At 39.1% G+C, this 19972-nt stretch overlaps 1 long non-coding RNA gene across 1 annotated transcript; it reads right to left on the reverse strand.

The window, feature by feature from the left end:
* Positions 1-3980: 3980 nt before the first annotated feature.
* On the reverse strand, positions 3981-5763 carry LOC134882004 (uncharacterized). The gene is made up of 3 exons (XR_010168111.1): positions 5647-5763; positions 4540-4902; positions 3981-4281 (listed from the first exon to the last, which is right to left on the reverse strand). It is a non-coding gene; the product is annotated as an uncharacterized LOC134882004 (long non-coding RNA).
* Between the last annotated feature and the right edge of the window lie 14209 nt (positions 5764-19972).

The raw sequence follows: 19972 nt of genomic DNA on the forward strand, positions 1-19972 counted from the left end.
GCTACAGCAGCTTGTATTTTAATGATGCAAATGCATTTGAAAGATGTTTATCTATGTCTCATTATCATCAGTAGAACACATTAAATGATAACATGGATCCTCATGTTTCTTTATTGTTCCCTCTTTTGAACTTCACCACAGGGGACATGAGTAATTTCTTCCTCCAGACTGGTGGGGTTGGGGCGGGCGGGGGCCTTGATGGTAGTGCTCTTAAGCCTGATGATCCTCAACTGTGTGGGAGGGACATTCCTATTGGATGATAGTGGAGACTTTATAATCCTGTTCCTATCAATGATGGATTTCACAGACCATCAGTGTCTGCTGCTCACTGCTGTGCTGTTACAGAGGAACCGGATGACAACTGGAGGCGACGTAGTCATTTTCTTTCCACCCCGTATGCTCCCCAAAGAAGCATTTGTATTCACTGAATAATGAGTAATGGCAGCAGTTGATCCTACTTTGAGTCCTGAGTCACAATGTTTCAGAGCACTAAATTGAAGGGGAAAACAAAGATGTGCATATTCGGAAGAGACGTCACATTTCCAGTAAAAAAATAATCATTCACATAAGCGAAGTGGAATGCCGTTTGACCATTTGTTAAGCAATGTGCCCTTAATTACAGTTGCTATGCATGTAATTCTCTCATAGCTGGCTTTTTACTTTTACCTGGTGACAAATCTTAGTATCATTCACTCAATAACTTGGTTGAAAAAAATAAAACTTCTTTTAAAGTGTGCAGTCTGTTAGATAGTCTACTTAAAGACTGAGCCTCAATCTTTGCAAGTCAGATCCAGTACGTCCTATTGAAAAGCCTATGATAAGGAAAAATGTATCAAATTGTAATTTTAATATTAACATATATGACTGCTTAATAACATTAACTACACTCTTATAGTCTCCAGGAACCTCTTTGTTGTTGAACCTTGGTTTGGGAAAGCATTCGAATCGACAGCACCCTCAAACTCTTTAAATGCGGAGAGTCACTCTATCCATTCACAACGTGGAGGGATCCACAGTTTGTCAGACCTGCAGTGCCTGGTTTTAGTTGTCAAGCTATGATTGGAGAATTTAGTTTTGGGGAGGGGTTAAGCGAATGGTAAATCAGTGTATTCCACCCATACCAATTCAATAGGTCATCTGATACTGTTGTGATTGGCCATTCAAAACAAGTCTGAATTATGATGTTCTTTGCTTTTCTTGTTACAATGACTGAACAGCAATACCGCAGCACAGTGTAATACCCCCTGTAATTTAGTCTAGCGACTGCAATTATGGCCAGGTCCTTTTCAAACTAAATGTATCATTGGTCTTTAATGGTCTAATGGATCTTAATTTGATCAACAAAGGTCTTTTCTTTTCTTAAGTTTACCCTTCGCAAAGACATCCAGGCCCTGAAGAAACACACACCAGATGCAAAACCTTAAGTAGCCTTTGTGCAGTTGTGGATTTATAATCTAAAGATTAATCAGACTAGTTAAAAAAAAGCTCACATTTTTGCATGATTGTTGGAAAAGTGATTAAGGCTGAGAGCCCTTTTTCCTTTTTACTGGCAGTCTGACTATTTTGCCAGGGTTAATCAAATCTTCTGTCACTGCTGTTGGATAAAATTGTCAAATCATCATGACTCATCAATGGAAGGTCTCGATGTCTGATGAAGTTTGTAATTAGGCCTCATTTTCAGCCATGGATGTCAACAGACTGCTAATGAAAAGGCTTCAATGTAACCAATCTACAAAATGATTAATCCTGTATATTAAATTGATGCAAAATGGTTCATATTGAGACTCTTTAACAGATCTTCACTCATTGGCACAAAGTGTCAGGAAAGATGAAAACCTGATGGCCTCCTATTTCTTAACACCCCAGGCTCTCCCATTATTCAGTCAAAATGTATTACGATCTATTTTCACTTACCATGTCCATCATGGCTTGAGCTTTGAGCTAAACTATACTGTAGTTGGGGGGTTGGTTTGAGTTCAGGGCTAAACTATTCCTTTCTATACATATTTTGACTCTGTATTTCATATTTCTGTAACTCAAAAGGTCCAATCTTTTCTCCACTCAGGCAGAGTTGAGTTTCAGGTAAGAGACACCAGAGACTCCCAACAGTGAAGGTGATTTTCTTGTCTGCAAACCCTGCATTTTACTCTGCTTAGCTTATGGATTTAAAGCTCCCTCTGGACTCTTTTCACTGTCATTCCATTTCAGATTTTTGTTACATAACTTGCTCACTGAAACTGATCCTGACTCATTACTTTCTGCTGGTGACTTTGTGGTTAAAATGTGTGCACCGTAGGAAATCTGAATATGATCCTGCAGTTATCATGTGTCATTACCTTTGAAATAATAAAAAAGAAATCATTAAAAAAACAACCTTTAACCCTGGAGTATTTTTTTAAAGATTTCTCAATGTCCTGCAAGAAAGAGGCTGTGGTTAGATAACTTGGACTGAGCAGTTTCATTGGTCTGACTTTGTTCCTCCACAGAGTTTATTTTGTGGTTTTGTAGTCCTGTTTGGCTGCTACTAATAAGAAGAAATATACAATCTACAGTTAACACATGCTGCATTGTTTTCAGGAGTCAAAGTAGACAATACCTTAAAGGTGCATGCTAACAATGCTATCAAGTTTTATTTTTTCTACCTGTCTTAATCTAAGAGGCTGTACAATATCTGCCCACTGCTCAGTACTAGCATGGGTCAAATGCAGAGGTCAAATTTCACTGTGTGTGCTCTGCTGTGAGCCAAAAATAAAGAGGAGTTCATCCTCCAATTCTAAGTCAAATTCATTTGATATATAATTGATATATTTTACATTTACATGCTTGTTTGCTTTGTTTCCTTTGGTTGGATAGTGAATTGATACCATTCTTGTTCCTGTAAGCTCAATATAATGGGACACACAGGAAATATTAGCTTAGCAGAAAGACGAAAGTGCCTAGCATGGCTCTCTTCAAAATAAACAAACCACCTCTAAAGCTCATTAATTAACATGTATATCTTATTTTAAACAATAACTCATTGTAGGCTTACACTTCATTAAATATAAAATGTAATGTGGGAAATACTAAGTTTTAGAGAAAGCTAAGCTGACTGTCTTAGTGGCTAAAGCCTCATTCTTTGCAGGTTTATCCCTGAATATAAATATCTAATTTATATTACCTACATTATATGTTTTATATGTCATATTCCAAGACTTCATAGTTCTAACAACCTCACATTGTAGATGTGTGTTTGGCCTACAAGCTATAGGTGATTGGCTTAAGTTAATCATGATGCAAGCGTAAAGGTTCCAATGACACTGATCAAGGCTGTGCGTTCAAATTTCTCTGCTTGAAGAAGATAAGTCACATTTTGGTTTCTTTTGGTGAAAGCCAACATTAAAAAAAAAAACTCCCAGCTTCAGCTCTAGTCATTGTCACATTAAACACAGGCAGCGCAGTGCTAAGTACATAGCATCTCCCGTCTGATTCATCATCATGTACTGAATCCACTTCTGAGTTGTGTGAAAACACACCGTTGCCCATGTGTTCTCCATCACTCCATGCTAGCTGTAGTATTCCAATGATGTGACGGAAGATCCAGCCAGGTTTTAGCAGATGTCTTTAGTTCTGTTCTCTACACCCCACGAGGGGTTGCCGTGTACAACAGCTTGGATTAAATTGGAAAAAGTGAAGTGGAAGTGTACACTGTATCCGCCCGCCCTCTGGATTCACTTAGGTCTGTAGAGTTTGATGATCACTTTTCTTCGATACTGACAAGCAAAGTCGTAGAGAGGCCCTTGCGTGTTTCGAAGCTAGTTCCAGGCTAATCCTTACAATGCTTGTATTATTTTACAAGAACACCTGCACACAGGCCTAGCCTCAGGACAAGGTGATTTCATTTTCCTGTCTGGAGATTAAAAAAGTTATGATAAAAAATGTACTTTTCCCATAGCACTTTCTCTCCCTTATAGAGATTATACCCTCATAAACCCCACTGACATTGACACATTCTTCTGTTCGAGGGAGGATTCTGGGCCTCTTGTTTGAAAGATAACAGACTATGAATTCAAGTTTATTTTCAACAGGGATGTGATAGTGTGTGATGTGAGATACAGTGCTTCCTCTATTAATCTGCTGGCTATCAGTAAATCTAAGGAGGAAGTGACCTCCTCCGATCTGTACCAAATGCAGAACTGCGATGAACTTTCCATGACTTAGGGTTCTGTTAATGAAATCTTGTACGAAAGATGGCCAAGTACCTGGACAACATCTACTTAGCCAGGAAAGGAAGCACCTCTTCTGCATACAAACACATAACGGAAAGGTCATAAGCTTTTCACACAGTATTCAAAATGTATGCCGATAATAACATGGCTACTAATATTACTCTCTTGTAGAGCGATAATTGATAACAAATGTCTGGATATTACTCTATTGGCATAAATGCAGCAGCAATTTGAGAGCACATTATGAAATATTTTCTTTTAAAAAGGACATGAAAAGAACAAATTGATGTTAAATAGCCAATGAACAAAAACTCCATTGAATATAACTCACTCTGATCTTTTAGGAGTGCGAGTATACACAGTGTGTGCTGTAAAATGGAAATGCCCCAAAGACCGGTCCTTGTGCATCCAGACATCCTTAACCTCTGTAAGGAGGAGTTTGTTATTATTAATCACTGCAGCTGCTTTCTTTGGATGCTAACATGGATGTAGAGAGACCCGTCCGTTGACTTGTCTGCAAGTCAAGACTGAGGGTATCCTTCTACAGTGAGTCAGCTGGAGAACTTCCACTGAAGCGTGAGATCCTCTGGCTGGGAGCCACAGTGTTTGGACCAGTGAGGCCAAGTTTATGATATCGGCCACTCAGACACTTCCTAAAAGGGTAATCGTGCTTTTCCAAGCTAATGGCAAAGTCCTGTAAATAAGAAAGAAAATTAGTCACACATAAATTCTTGTCCAAACTGCTCGCTCTATAGACCGATACTGCTGTGGCCAAAACCGCAAAGGATCAGTTAAGCATCTTGTCTTTACAGACCAGTGAATCTATGCATAGTTCTACCATATCTTTTAACTACAAAGTAATGCAAAATGTAGTTGTCTAAATGTTATTGGTCTCAATTTATACAAAAATATTTCCACAGCACCTCCTGATCCTTATCTCAATCTTAGTTTGAAACCGTTTGGCAAGAAATGTATCCCTAATTGATCATGAACAGGTATACCTAGTATTTCCATATAAAAACATTGTGTGGAGCTGACAGAATTTAAGAAAGGCATTTGATAACAATTGAACATTTTTAAAGAAGCAGAGTTTATGACCACTATTACCTGTGATATAGAGCAATGTTCTAATGAGGTGTTCCCAATGTTGTTATGTAGAGGAGGGGGAGGGGTAGAAAGGTAGGAAGAGGGAAAGGGCTAACTAGGCAATCAAGAGCCAAACTACTTAAGTTTAAAAGGTTAAACTAATTTATTATTTGTCTTTAAAACTTAGAATTACAACAATAAAACAAGTTTAAAGGGCTTAAAAGTATTTTCTTTCAAATTCAGGCACTCGATGAGGGGGGTAAACACGTCGTCCGCTCCTCCAGTTTAGTTCCCAGTTACTCGTTTTTTAAATACAAATCAGGTCTTTGGTTGGAGAGTGCTAGTTACTCACGAAATAAGAACTCTAAACTCTGCCCACTTCTGTCCTTGGCTTCAAACTCTCCGCTGGACTGCTTTCGTCTCTGGAAATGGTGCGTCTGCGTCTGCGTCTGCGTCTGCGTCTGCGTCTTCTCTTGTCTTCTTCTTTTTGTTTCTCTCCTGTGTTCCCTGCCCTTTATATAGGTAGGCCATGATTGGCCCCAGGTGCAGCCAATTGTCCATAATCACCATGGCGGAAATGGGTAAAACATTTCAAATAAAAGCATACAAAAACCATGCAATATGATTAAAATACTTCGCCATGTGAAAGTTACTTTGGTTAATTATGCACATTCACTAAGACTTGGACGAGAAGAAGTACATTCCTGCTGAGCGTTTCCCTCCATTGAATTGATCAATAGTTGGTCGCAATAATGAGCAACGAAGCGAAGCAAGGCACCCGCAAAGTCAGAGAAAAAAATACAAATGCATGCTAGCCAACATGGATGTAAACAATGTACTGTAGGTTTCAAATAATCAAGTCTTTTATGGGGAAGCCAAAATACTTTATGTGGTCGATGGGTCTCAAGAATACACAAAGGAAACACACAATGTAAGCATAACATTTACAGGAAAACTTTGTCCGGCAACTTTAAATGTGGGCCGATGTTGGGTGAGTGGACAATGCACAGAAGGCGCTTTGACATGTTTGTTTGAAAAGCGAAAATTATCAAATGAATAGTGGCTGTGTTCCATTGAGAGGCTTCAGGTTCAGGTTCCTGGTGTTGTTAGTAGAATAGATTTTTATCATTAGTAACACTTTTGCTTTTTCCCACTATTGCAAGTCAAAATAACTGCTTTAAGAAAGGCTTGTTCAAAATGTTTTATCTACGGCAGCTCCAACCAATATATGACTGTGTGTGTCTAAGTCTTACATCTGTAATTGATGATTGCAAAAAAAAATCTTGTGTGTGAGACTGGAAAAGTGAGTGTTTTTGGGAAAGTCTCAGGAAAAACGTTTTATCATCGCTATTTCAAAACAATCAGGACTTCGAAACTGTCAAGTCACCTTAATCAAATCAAATAATTTCCACGGGCAGATTCAAAAGGCAGATTTTTTAAAAAGGTAATTCAATTGATGCTTAAGCCTATTATGATAAATGGTGGAAATATAGCAGCTCATTCAGTCATGTGCACTAGAACACTATTTAAAAAACGGTGCCATCTTTACAACCTTTTATAAATAATGGAAAGAAGTATGATGACCAGTTTACCTGAGAGTAAGGAAAGCACAAGCTACGAAAATCAAACGTGCCCTATGCCCTATGCAACTTGCAAAGTGACACAAAAGGGTCATCTTTGAATGCACACTCACTACCCACAATCCATTTTGTCACTTTTGCCAAATTAAAACCGAGCAAACCTCAGGAACAGCAAAGATGTTTTCTATTTGGACTTAATTTAATAAGATTCTTTCTCTAATGTAATGTCTGCTTTCTGTTAAACGAGGCGGTCGTGTGAGTCTGCCTTGGCGCTGTTTTGAGGTTTTACACCGTTATTGATTCATTTATTCATGGCTTGAAAGTCTCCCATGCCTGCTGTGAAGCGCGTACAGAAAAAGGGATCCTTGTCTGTGGAGTCGGGCACTGTCTGCTTCAATTAGAAATGTTCAAACCATAGCCGGAAATTTTTCCACTGTTTGCTCTTCATCCACTCACATTTTCCATCTGCTATGAAAGTTTAACTTCCAGCGTGAGGGAGCAGAGAGTTCTTTCTTTTTGCTCTTTATTTAGGTAGAGGGGAAATGTGTAAGTCCATAAAATGAGGCTGTATGCACTTTTGCATCTCACATATCAGCATAACTGTAATAACATGTAAAGCACTGCCTGGGACTGGTGAGCACTTCCCTACAATGTCAGATTTTTTTGGAGGGTAGGGACCTGCAGTGTTTTTCTGTTACTCTGACAAAGTAGTGATTTTCTTTGGCTGAATGTTGCATATGCTTATAAAGCACAGCTCATGTTTTTATAGCATTTGTCCCCTCTTTCCACCCTCTTAAACATCTCCTAACTGGTCATTTATAGACACTTTGTAATTACAATCCATCACATGAACTTTGAGAATAATCATGAATCATTGGAATCGGTTAAGACCTTCCTCTCGTGTCCTTTTCCACAATCATTCCAGTAAAATCTATTTTTTTGGGAAACTAGAAATAGCAGGAGAGTGAATTTTTCTTTGGCCCTGATCTTACATCATGATGTCCAACTGGGCTGTTTGCTTTGAATCATCTTGGATTTGGTTTTGGTAAAGCACGAACCAACTAAACCTTGGAGATAATGGTCTTCATTCATTCAGTTTTTTCAATGTCTTTAACTATCACTCACATATGGAAATCATACAAATACAAGAGGGATTTTTATTTTTTTCCCAGGCTTGGTTGAAGTGTGTACTTTGGCAAATTCAAGCAATGTTTGAACTGAACAATTTCTGTCAGAGACACTTTCCTCAAAGGATACAAAACACCATGGAGCATAAATATATAATATACTTCTGTCAGAATGAGGTCAGGGGGATTGGAAATGCTTCAAAGAAAACACGACAAGTATGTCGCAGGTAGACGCAAAGCAAAAACAGAAGCCAAATGATAGGTTTTGTCACACAATTCAGACACAAAGTGAAATGCCATTTTGTCCAGCCCTCATGCAGTCATAAATTGTATTGGTAAGTGCTTTCCTGTCTCTTCCAACCCGAACAGTATATGATTAATGCTGTACTCAAATATCTGGGAACATGGCAATTGTGCAAAAGGAGAAAGACTGAACTTCTCTGTGGGTAACTACAAGCAAACCAATTCCGGTTTCATGTAATGGCCCTGGACTTTTGAGGTTTTTCTTTGATGGGAAATTAAAAGGCTCCCCCTAGGATTACACCATAAACTATGGAGGTACAATACCCACACTCCCAGAAACATTGCCAGGAATCGAGATTATCATTATTATTTTTGGTTTCAAACCACACTTCTCTTGCTATTCTCCTTTCAAAATTAGATGAAGCAATGTTGAACAGAGGGTGAAAGATCACATTCTTCCAAGCCAATCCCATTAAATGGTAAGAAGCAAGAAACAACCAGAATGTTTTCCTAATGACTTTAAACCTCTTTTGAGGGATGACGCAGGAGGAGGATTGAGGTTGCTCTCTGAAGGGATCTAGCTCTGCTATATGCCTATAGGAGCAAAAGGAAAAGGTGCTCCAGACAAGATACTGTTATAATTTATTTTCTTAAATCCAAGGCTGCTTTGGTTTCCCCAATAACACACCTGTATAAATGGCTGTATAATTAGAGTCTTGTAAAAGAATTATGCACTCAGCAGACACCCGGGAGACTGGGGTAATCTCAGTTTGTGTTCAGCATTGGTTACAAGAGTAGAATTGTTAACTTGCAAATGCTGGATAGTTTTGTGATATAAAATGTTACACCTAAAACTGTATTACCACAAAAAATATATCAGTTTTTAAAGCTTCTGTAGTAAATCTTTTCCAACCTTTTCTCAAAAATAAAAGCTACTGTTGCTCTGTAATTGGATGTAACGATAATGTACTCTTGTCAAATGTACTCTGTTCACATAGCTTGAAGATGAGAACTGAATTAGATTGTTCCTCAAATTAACATCAACTTATCCTACTTTTGAATCATAAATCTTTCACACTAGTATTGAAATGTATAACTGCTAGGAACTCGAAACATCTAGCCCTAGGTTGCATGCATTTTCTGGTGCAGAGTTTTTCCCAGACTGTCTGTCTGTTAGCATCAACAGTTTAACAATGAGAAAAAAGTCACAAAATGCAATAACGGGCCATTACAGCAGTAGTTAACAATGAGGGCCATTGCATCCAAGACAGAGGAATCCCTGGTGTTTTGGCTCAGAGACAGAAAATGGGAGGCATGACCAATCCCCTAATTTTCCCTCGGAGCACCGTCTGCCCATTAACCACAGCCACAAAAGCACCACTCAGCAACATGTGAGCCTCCGGGCAGTTGTAGCTCATATTCAAGGTCTGATGGTTACGGTGGTTAAAAAGGATACTGGACTGAACAAAGAACAGCACTTTCTGTGTTGGTGGTCCGGGCCTGCTTCGTATTTGACCTTTTAACTCTCCCAACGTATTACATGGTGTTAGCTCATCATTACTAAAACAGGACTGTCACCCTGTAAAGAATTGCAAAGAGTCTTGAGATTCTTAGATACAGAACTCTAAGATAAAACAAAACAGACTAAGGCCATCAGTTCATATGTGAACGTTCTGTTGTAAACACTAGCTTGAAAACGATATGCAATTATAGTTTTTGCAGAAATGTCAGAACGTCTTTGCATTATGTAAGAGAACATTATGTAAGAACAAAAAGAATTATCCCCTTTTGGAGTGAGTGCTTGCAATGGAGTAATCCTCAGTGTTGTACACGGTCTAAATGCAACAGGCAGTAAAACCAAATCCCTCCTCCTGTTATCGCTATTATGGGGGATTACTGCATACTGTAATTGTGGTTAACTGGCCTGAACGGCCTAAGTGACCAAATGTTTCATCTGCTCATAGGCTACCGAAGAAGTGTTGATGAATCGTTGGGTCATTATTGCATCCGTTCGTAGATGACATCATGTGTATATTCATAGTGCGGTTACTAGTCTTCTGGCATTCAGTCAGCTAAAGTGTCGGGGAATGCTTCTAATTACTCCAAGAAGTGTACATCCTGACTCACCCTTTAATTTAGCATTAGGAGGGAGCTTGTAATGCTTAAAATAGAACCAATACCAGTTATTGAATGTGTGCTCCAGTCAAAGGCAAACGCTACCAGCTTTCTTGTCCTGATTAGTGGTATAAGGAATGTCTGGTCTTGATTTTTTAATGAAGTTTTACACAGCCTAATCTTAACATCTGTTGTGCTGAAACCAGCGCTAGATGTGTTGGTGTTAATTCAATGGGTAATAAGTATTAAAAGAAAAGCCTCAGATTTCAATTGATAAGGTTTGCTGTTTTCAGTACTTTTACAGTACCAAGTGTTGTTGTTTTCCCACATCATTTCAGAACTTACTTGAGAATTAAAAACCACAAGCCAAAATTGATTCTGATTGCTGGCCTTCCTTTGATCAGTTTTCAGACTTCTGCAATTTTCTTTTAGGAGAGATTTATTCTTAGAGACCAAAATCATATCCTGATGTTTAGCATGTAAGCTAACATTGTCTAACTAGAAGTAAATACAACACATTTGAACCTAAATCAGAAAAGTCAACCTCATGGTGGAATTAGAGGAAAATGCATAGGGTCAACAATGTTAGGATACATCCTCTGGGAACCATGAATGTCTGTATGAAATGTGTCAATGCATCAAGAAGATGTTGAGATATTTTATTATTTAAAACCTTCGTGCAATAGGAATCATACAGAGACAAATAGAAAAAATAGAGAAAGGAGTCAACTAATATTCATCTTCTGGCAATCATGAATGTATTCGCCTACATTTTTATCAGGACCAAAGTGGTGTACTAAAAGCCATTGCCTACAGCCAAGTTACTAGCGTGGCCCCAATGGGACATGCATGTGTTTAAGGTATATTCAGAATGATGAACACTCATTATTGGATAGTGTGTTTACAATAAGGATTGCCAGCCAAACGGTACACGACTGTAGAAACATATTTGAGGGCCTGCAGTTTCCGGTATACTGCCCAGGGTCCACTGACAGTGTTTAGTGATTATTATTGATGTTAAATGTAGTAAAGACACTAATAATGTTCGATAGTTTACACAGTAAGGTAGTGATGTTACACTAGCAGCAACACCCTGTGGAAATACAGAAACTGGCGTCCCTAGAGCTCTGGAAAAAAAGGGCAGGATATGGCTTCTCAACTTGATATTTAAAATAAAAAGATAACATAAATATAGCAGCTGCATGAAGTAGATAATTTATGAGAGTTGGTCTTACTGCTAAAGGATCATTTTAATTAGTGTCGGCGACAGATTTCTACACTGATCTAATATCAGGCTCATGGGAATACAGTTTCATAACATACAGTAATATATTTATTTAGACTGATTCAAATGATTAATATCCTATGCTTCTACAACAACAACAACCATCCTATGATGTATTGTGTGACGTGTGAGTACTAAAACACATGGATGTTAAAAGGGATTTATTTCATTGGCCATCATTGTGCATTAACATTAACTCCACTTTGCTTTCCATGAGAGGCTGCACCGCCTTATAAAGTCTCATAATCCTCTGATTCGTTGACTCCAAACAATGCTTTGCTTCCTGGAACTTGACTTTATAGTTGGAAATTGTTTAATAAAAAGAGAGAGAGGGAGTACGCTTGTGTGCAATGGCTCTCATTCCCTTTTTAGTCTGGTGCTAACTTTATGGTAGCAGCCATGACCGCTTTCACTTCATAAAAACATTTTCCTTAATGTATTTGAATGGGAACACCACAAACAGCAACTTCATTTAAAGTGCATCAATTGAAGTAGTTATTCTATAGGCATATCTTGGCAACTCTTTAAAAAAGAGTAAAGTTGTTGTGGTTTCTATTAAGTACATTTTTTTATTGCCGTAATTACATTGTTTAGCAATAAGAGAGAGACCATCCACAGGTCCGAGGGGTTTCCAGGATAAAGTTGTTCGGATGTCTTCTTGGGATTGTAACCAGAGCTGCAGTAAAACTAAAGGTGCCTTTTTTGGCCTTGACCTGTTGTCCTTTCAGATGAACCACAAAACCACACTTTCCATGGTGCCGCTTTCCCAGACAGCCAGCTCTGCCACTACCTGTAGAGGCAGGATCTGAGAGTCATCTGGGCTCTGTGACTCATAATGTCCACAGCTGAGATGCCTTCCACACACGTTCATAGCTGGAGCAGTAAATCATTATGCACATGCTTTACAGTACCTACTGCTTGCCTTCAAAGCTGCTGTGTTGTGTATGAATAAAGTTTGTTTGTGAAAACACCTCTAGGTTATAAGATCGATACACTGCAAACTGTCTAAATCTGTCCATATATCCATATTTTCAGGGCAGTAAACACTGTACATCAATGTACAGTGTTTGCAATAAACGAACGTGTTCTACTGGTGATGTTCTTCCTGCTGTTTATTTTCTTCCTTATTCTCAATTACAGTATACAGCAAAAATGTAAAATATTCAATCTGGTTTGCAGGTGTCTGTTCACATCCATATATTTGGATGATAAGTCAAATTCCAATGTTGTTTTGGCGATCAGTATTCAATCTTAAATGTCTCAGCTTAGTGTGTAAGGCAATTGTTCCCACCTGCCTTCAAAGGCTTCATAACATAAATCTCAGGGATCAAAAGTTTTCTAATGCTGAACAAGATCTGACTTTTCTAGTCATCTTCGCTTTTAAAAAAAAATCAAACGCTGCATAGTTCCACCTCTCTAGGCATTTTAAACCTTTATCTAATTAAATCTGAGAAGAAAATAACGTTCTTTAACCTCAAATTCACATTTCAAAATAATTATTCATGACTTATTGTGAGAGGTCTTTAAATAGACACTGCAATTGTAAGGGTTCCAGGGTTCACAAGGTACATAATTTTAAACTCCAGGACAATATTTCAAACTATAACTATCCATTTTAACCTGTCTATAAAGTGCTTTAAGTACCAAACATGATGACCATAAATCAAGGTAAACAACGTATTTAAGCATCACAAAAATGTGAGGGGACCCTGCTGTGACATGATGGTCTTCTTGTCTCTTCTTGCCATGGTGCAATCACAGCGTCTTTGTAAACAGCTCATATTTAGAATACACAGGTTTACAGTTCCATAATGTTTGGTAAAGCGTAGGGCCTTGAACTCCATGAAGTGGAAAGAAAAAAAAGGCATGGCAGATTCTCGCACCAGTGGAAAAAGATCTCTGAGTGTTGCCACATGTTCATGTACAGACATCAAGCAGCCATCATGTAACAGGAGAAATGCAGACAAGCACAGATCGTTTCTGCGTTGCGGTTTGCCGTACGATTCAGAAATGAAATCACCATACTGCTCCCAGTGATTGCCCGGATGGAGATTATGTGTTAAAGCCATCGAGGGGAAACAGCGAAGGAGACGTCTGGGATGGTAACAAACTTTAGCACACATTCTGACATGATGTGCACACTGTGTAATATACTTTCTGCTGTCTCTCATGTGACCTGTCCAGGTGTATTTTCATGTAATGTTTTACTTCTCTTTAGCCAGTAAACACCACTGACTCTTTATACAGTCTATGGGACAGACTGATGCAGTTTGAGAAAGAAAGGCATACAGGATGCAAGCAGGCATTTAAAGGTTTACATTTATGAGACTCACTGAGGGGAAGTTATTTTCCTGCAATGCCCTACTCATCCACACATACACACACTTTATGCCCTGCAGCATGGAGAGGTCAATGGGTGAGACTGCGGTCGAACAGAGCAGTGGGGGGGAGGGTTGATGGCCTTGCACAAGGGTACTTAAACGCTGTTAATGAACAACCTTCCGGTCACCAGCAAGAAATGTTTTTTTTATAATTATGTAATAACTATGTTCCTAAGGGAAAGTGTGCAGAACCAGTGTCTCAAAGACAGTGGTATATGTTTTAATAATTTCACACCACTTCTTTATGTTATACTTATTATACATAAGGAATAAAAGAAAGTACTACTACTGTACTTTCAACCCTGTTTGGAAAAAGACGACTGCTAAAAAGGTGACAAGAGGGCATTGAATGTATCCAAGGGAAAGTGTCATATTTATTAGAGGCGAAATGTTCTCTTGTTTTAAGTCTCTAGTTATCATACGGTGACTCAGTGTGTAAATTACATGGATTCTGGCACGCTGCACTTTAAACTGAATCAGCAGGTGTCAGAGGAGGCTACTATAATCTTCTTAAAGCTGAAAAGAACATTTGAAACAACCTTAAGTCCAAGTGGGTTTGAACCTTAGCCATCACTTGCCTTCTCATTTGCGCATCTCACAACAAAGTCATAAAGCTGTCACCAAATGTTCAAAGACACCCCATCACGCAACTCGGTGGCTAGTGGATTATTGGAATAACTGGAAACACATGCTACTGCACAAGGAGCTCTTATTAATTAGGTGCTTTGACATGCAGATCAGACAGGAGTTACAATAAAACTAACAAGGATCTCGTCATCTCTTAAGTTGATGACCGGCAAAAGTTAGACTGTGTCAGTTCAGGCAGTCTGTGTATAGTGATTTGAGTATCCTATGAAGAGTTAATTCAAACTTTTCCCTTTCGCACGCTGATTTACAGTAACAGCGTGTCCTTATGTCAGGATGTTGTCATTACTACTGACCTGTTTCTCTCTCTCTGATCACCTGTGGTCAGGTTTGGTGGTTTTTACAGCCACAGCACAACTGGTCACAGACTTTCCACTAAGATCTGTCAGCGGGGAATGAGTAAAAGTCTGCCTGGGCCACGTCCATTGGAGGAAGACTCCAGATTACAACTGTTGCCAGCCAGCTAATTCACAACACATGTGTTTAAGAGTTGAGAGGAGGAAGCCTGGAAGCTGGAGCGACAGACTACTGCATTTAATCCTGCTTTATTAAATCAAGATTAGACGTTTCTTTTTAAATGTTACCACAATGAGGCATCCTGGTGTGATGAAAGCTGACCACACTTTCGACGTCTCTTTTGTCTTATTTTCTTGACAATTTGCTGACCACTATTTTTTTATCATGTGTGTGAATAAAGGTTTACTCAAGCAACTTCAACATACTCACTTTATCCACGCTTGAAACCTGTTTGGATGTGCAACTCTCCTCCTTATTAAAACCATAACTCCACTTTGGAAAGCATATGGAGTTTCATCAATGACATCATCCTGCAGACACCATACACCATGTTAACAACAGCTGTAGTTATTAGCGCTAGTCATCACCACTGTATCAATTACAGATGAATTATGGAGTTGCAGAGGCAGTTGTGATTTCTTTTCTCCCCCCTCTGTTCATCCATAAGTCACTGATAATCCTTTAGCATTAGCAGCAAATATGCACTGGCCGCAGCTGACAGGCAGAATTACTACCAGGTTGCTCCTGGCTATAAGAACGCTAATGTGTCCGACAGGGTGGTCACGCCACCGGGCTGCATGCAGCTCATCCTCCCCGGATATAGCCGCAGAGCTAACCGAAAGTGGAATGAATGGCATAATGAGGCATATTGTTGTTGATTTGGTTGAAGAGAGTGTACATACACTGCTTAATGAACACATGGTCGACAACACATTGGAGCATATTATTTATTTTTTGCAGCAACCGTTAGTCTCAACTCTTTTGGTAACTTTGCTATGTTATAGACATTTAACAGTAGCTCCTATTTTTTTTTAGTTCCAAGGAAACACTGTAAAGCAACTTAGCCTAGTCCAACAAGTTACTGCCTGAATTGTTGCAACACAAATGCAAAAATAAAAGTGTTTCAGAAAAACAAATGCCAAGCAAATGAAATCAAATAGACCCCTTGCAATAACACTAAACAGAATAGCTTTGTGTAATACCACTACAACCTCAAAATCAAGCTGACAGTCTCAACTAAATGAGCAACATTACAAGCGTCGCCAAACTGACATGAAGATATATGAAGAAGGTTTCTCTTAATATACCTAAACATAAACAGGAGGAAATGAAAGCTGCAAGATATTATTATTGTGTAACTTATCCCCATCTGCAACCATTTTCTAGTTACGTTGCAATAAAATGAATAATGGCTGACATTAAATAAAGACATTCAAACAGTAGGGAGCAAAACTTCTTAAAACCAACTGTGTATTAAATACAATGTTAATGCTTAATGTAATATTAAACAACATTATAATGATGGCGTAGGGTTTTATTAAAGCAATCTGGGTAAAAATTGATTCATTTTGTTAGTTTTTTGCCAATAAATCTTTAGTGTCTGCAGAGAAAAGTGTAAGTGCTGCATTGCTGTCTTTTGTGATAGTGGGCACCAACGTTGGAAATGATTCTGTAGTTTAATCATGAAAGGATCAGAGCACTAATTGTTCTGTTTATCTCAGAATGTCTTGGTCACTGGCACTTCAGGCCCAACATCACAGACTAATTCTCACAAAAAAAAACCAACAGGGCTCAAATTTATGTTTCCTTCTCTGTTTTGGCCTCTCTTGTCGAGAGTGAGATAAAATGGAAATGTTGGCTTTCAGTTTTTTCCACCAGGGAATTTTGTTATTAAGGAAAATAACTGACTGTGTGATATCTGTGGGACAAAGAAAACGTCTTCCCAAGTGTGTTTAATTTTAATAATATTCTCTTGCTCTTGTACAACCTATTTCTATATCCTTATATGGCGATCCCAGTTTGTTGTTGTCTGCAAGGAAAATAGACAAACAGGTCTGTGATGTTGGGCCTGAAATGCCAGTGACCAAGACATTCTGAGATAAACAGAACTAACCACTAAACCCTTCTGATCAAACATTTCCTTTACTTTTATTCAACAAGAGAAGTGAATGTAGCATCGGATATCCTTGATGACAATTGGTGTAACACACCAAACTGATGCTGTTTGAAGGGTGATGGTTCATGGAGAATATGCTCAAATCAAAGTTTATTTGCTCCGTGGCTTTGGGTGTCTTGTGCCAGTTATGAAGTCATGTATGATGAAAAATGACGATGATAAACAGAGTGGAAACAAAATAAACTTAAGCAACAAAATCATTACAGTAAATGAACTGCAGATTTTTGGAGAGGGAAGGTATTTGATAAGAGTGATCTGCTTCCTCACTACAAAGAAATGTAATGTGTGGAAATGGAAACAGAATGACGGCCCTGTTGTTAAGGGATGGAAGAATACTGAAGGTGGGGTTGAGGAGTGCAACAATGAACCATGAGGTAATCACAATGGCTGGAGTGTCATTCTGTATTAGATGTTTTTTTCCAGACATTTGAATTAAAAAAGGTTCTCGTTTTAATATTTAGAGCAATACTATGGCAGCAAACGACAAAGTGATTACCTGAGCACAGAAAATAAAGTCAGGCTTTTATATGTGTGATCCATGCATTTCTTTTAGTGCATGTGTGTCCTGTGTGCAATTAAGCAAATGAGCTAATGGCTCATCATCTGTCAACACATTGTAGTTGGAACTCTTTTCGCTGTTGTTAGCTGCTAGCCCCTGGCTCAGCTAATGCTAACATTGAGAGGTAAGTGAAGGCAGTCCCTCTGCTCTGAATTCTGTATTGAGAACCTTAAAAGAAAAACTGTACCCATGATAATATTTGTACTTGCTTTGAGCAGTACAGCAGCTGTCAACCGGAAAATACATTCACTGAATTTATACAAAAGACCCGTTTCAAACAGGTGGCAACAAGTCTTAAAAATGAAGCCAATACAGAAGTCTCTTAAACTTTAATGGATTCTCGGTAATGGCCAGAAGTGGGGGCGTATTCACTGGTTGGAGAGGTGGGAAGTAACTACTGTAATTGACTCGAGTCGTGTACTTACTTGACTTACTTGAGTATTTCCATTTTTTACTTTTAAAAAAAAGTTACTTTGTTCTTCTACTGCACTTCAATTCAGAGGTAAATAGTGTACTTTTACTTCACTACATTTATTTTGTATCTTTTGAAGATTTGGATTGACATAATAAGACTTCAGTTACACCTGGAATAAATTCACAAGCTAGCCTGTAAAATACAAAGTATTTAAATATAGCTGCACCTTTACCAGCTTTGATAACACATTATTGCATCAATAATTATCATCAAAACATATCATATATTATTCTGAATCTGCATAATGAGTGCTTTACTTTATTTTGATGTCAATACTTTTCTAATTTTACATGAGTAACATTTTTAATCCAGGACTTTTACTTGTAACAAAGTATTCCTAAACTCTGGTACTTCTGCTTTTACTTAGTACATGATACAAGTACATGATTGGAGTACTTCTTCCACCTGACTGGTTGAAAAAACAAGTATGATAGACACTGTAATGTAATGATGGTATGAACGTTATCAGTTATATTACGCGGTGACGTAGTTCCGGTCTCCGCTGTACAGTTGAACAAGTTATAGAGACACGCGTGAGTTAGCTCCGCAATGCAGTTTGTAACGTGTTAATCCAAAGCCCTAATAAACTACACGATAAGTGACACAGTGTGTGCGTATCGTGACATGGTGTCAGAAGTTACGGACTGAACGCCGAAAGAACTAAGATGGCCAAGTTTGGACCGCCAGAACAGTTTGACTTTACCCGGCCAGGGGAATGGCCAGTGTGGAGGCGCCGATTCGACAGGTTTCGAGCGGCTTCCAAGCTCAACAAAGAGAACTGTGAGGTACAAGTCAACGCTCTTCTGTATTCGATGGGGAAAGAAGCAGAGCCAATTTATGAATCGTTTGTGTATACGGAGGACGACGAAAGTGATAACCCAGAACTTGACTACGATATAGTTATAGCTAGGTTTAATGATCACTTCGTGCCTAAGCGCAACGTGATACATGAGCGAGCATGCTTCCACAAGCGTGTGCAGAGGGCTGGAGAAATGGTGGAATCTTTCGTGAGGAGCCTTTATGAGCTAGCCCAATACTGTGAATTCGGCATAACAAAGGATGAACAAATTAGAGACCGACTCGTCATTGGCATCCTAGATAGCGAGGTCTCACAAAAGTTGCAACTTGAGGCGGATCTTACGCTGGAGAGGGCTATCCAGCTAGCCCGACAGAGCGAGCAGATCAAGAAGCAGAGCGAGGAGCGGGCAGAGTGCTCAGTGAATGCTGTGGGACAAAGGGGACAGGCAGGCTGGAAACGCGGCAAGGGCAGGTGGCAGCGAGATGGACGAAACGGTCCCAAACGAGAGGAGTACAGCAAACAAAATGGATGCTGCTCACGGTGTGGCAGGACACACGCACGTGAAGAACGTTGCCCCGCACACGACAAGGAATGCTGGGGATGCGGTAAGCTAGGACACTTTGAACTGGTGTGCAAAAGCAAAATGACAAAACAATTAATGGCTGTGACACACGAATTTGACGATGATGATGATCAAGCTTTCTTTATCGGTGCAGTGACAAATCAGGCCCATACAGTAGTTGAGCAGCCAGATTTCAGTGATGATTGGCGTGTCACACTTCCCATCAACAATAGTCTAGTTGACTTTAAAATTGACACGGGGGCAGACATTACTGTAATGACTGTGAAAACGTACAACAAAATGCCAAACAAGCCCCAATTAGCTAAGACTACAGTCAGTGCCACAAGCCCAGGCGGGGAAGTAAAGTGCATAGGCAGATTCCTGGCCACATGCCGGCACAAGGGCCAAAAGTATGCCTTCTGGATAACGGTAAT

This window comes from Eleginops maclovinus, chromosome 19, assembly GCF_036324505.1.
Source record: "Eleginops maclovinus isolate JMC-PN-2008 ecotype Puerto Natales chromosome 19, JC_Emac_rtc_rv5, whole genome shotgun sequence".
Classification (NCBI taxonomy): Eukaryota; Metazoa; Chordata; class Actinopteri; order Perciformes; family Eleginopidae; genus Eleginops; species Eleginops maclovinus.